This window comes from Micrasema longulum, unplaced genomic scaffold, assembly GCF_059751315.1.
Source record: "Micrasema longulum isolate JH-2025_06_02 unplaced genomic scaffold, ASM5975131v1 h1tg001674l, whole genome shotgun sequence".
Lineage (NCBI taxonomy): Eukaryota > Metazoa > Arthropoda > Insecta > Trichoptera > Brachycentridae > Micrasema > Micrasema longulum.
In genome coordinates, this window is record NW_028278853.1 from 88,307 (window position 1) to 89,690 (window position 1,384).

A 1,384-nucleotide genomic window follows, 5' to 3' on the forward strand; every position below is an offset into this window, starting at 1 on the left:
GTAAATATAAATCAATGCAAAAAGAAAGAAAAAATAATATAAATATACACGTACAACATACATACATACATACATATATATATATATATACTTATACTCGTATATACACAACATATATGCATACACAAACACACATACATACATACATGTATGTGTGTTTGTGTATGAATGTTATATAATTTATAAGAAAAGAAAGAAAACCAAAAAATAAAATGAAAATTAGCAACTAAGAACTTTGCTCTTGTGACGTCTGCATCGCAATTTTAATGTGTTTTTGAAAAAAATATTTTGTTTCGTTAAAAAGATCTATTGTGCCAAAGTTTAATAAATGTAGGTATATTATTATGCAGGGACAAATATATGAACATTTATGTACATTATCTAATTAAAATTCCTCGTCTAAAAAAAGATTCAGTGTAATTTTCAATATCACTACACGATTTATTTATTTATTTATAAATACACCTAATGGGCATTTTTAAGGACACATTTATGCATAGAAAATTATTAAAAAGGAAAGTAGAAAGACATAATGGTATTAAGTAGACTTGGTGGGAGTGGAAGCGGGAGAGAGGTGTTTATAATTGAATTTGATTCAGTGATCGTATGAAAGAAAGCAACTTGTTATCGAAAAAATCAAGACTGGTATGTTTGTTGGCAAACCTAAGAATTGTAGGCATAGGGGAATGAAAACCATGGTTAGTTCAATGGTTATAAAAATCATACATATGAAATTGTGAATCAACAAAAGTGTGTGTTTGTGTGTATTTGTATGAGAGTAAGTGTAGATATGTGTTTGTGTGTATTTGTGTGGGAGTAAGTGTTCAAGTGTGTAGTGTGCGTATCGCAGCCAGAAAGAATGAGTATTAATTTATTTTTAGATCAATTAAGATACATTAAGGGGCATGTTAAATATATCAATAAATGGAAAAAAAGCATATAGTTTGAGCAAGAACGATAGAGGAAAGAGTGGTGTGCATAATTAGTGCTACAGACTGGCAGATGGAATAAATATTTATGCCTTGTCACTTAAAAGGGGATTTTATTATTTAATGATTTATATAAATAGCATAATTCAGATATAGTGCGTTTATTTTCAAGGGTAAAAAATACATTTTGTTCAGCAGATTGGCTGTAAGTGCTGTTATAAGCAAAAGAGATGAAAACAAGGTTTTAGTATTTTAAAGAAAAATATTTAACAAGATATTTCATGCTGTCAACCAAAACGGAGTGTGAAGGAGACGGTTCTACCATGATTTAAATGCGCTATTTGGCGAATCCAACATTACACAATTCATAAAAATAAGATAACAATGGTTGGGCCATGTGCACAGAATGAATGGTAATCAAATCCCCAAAAAAAACTTTTCACCACTCTGGAAGG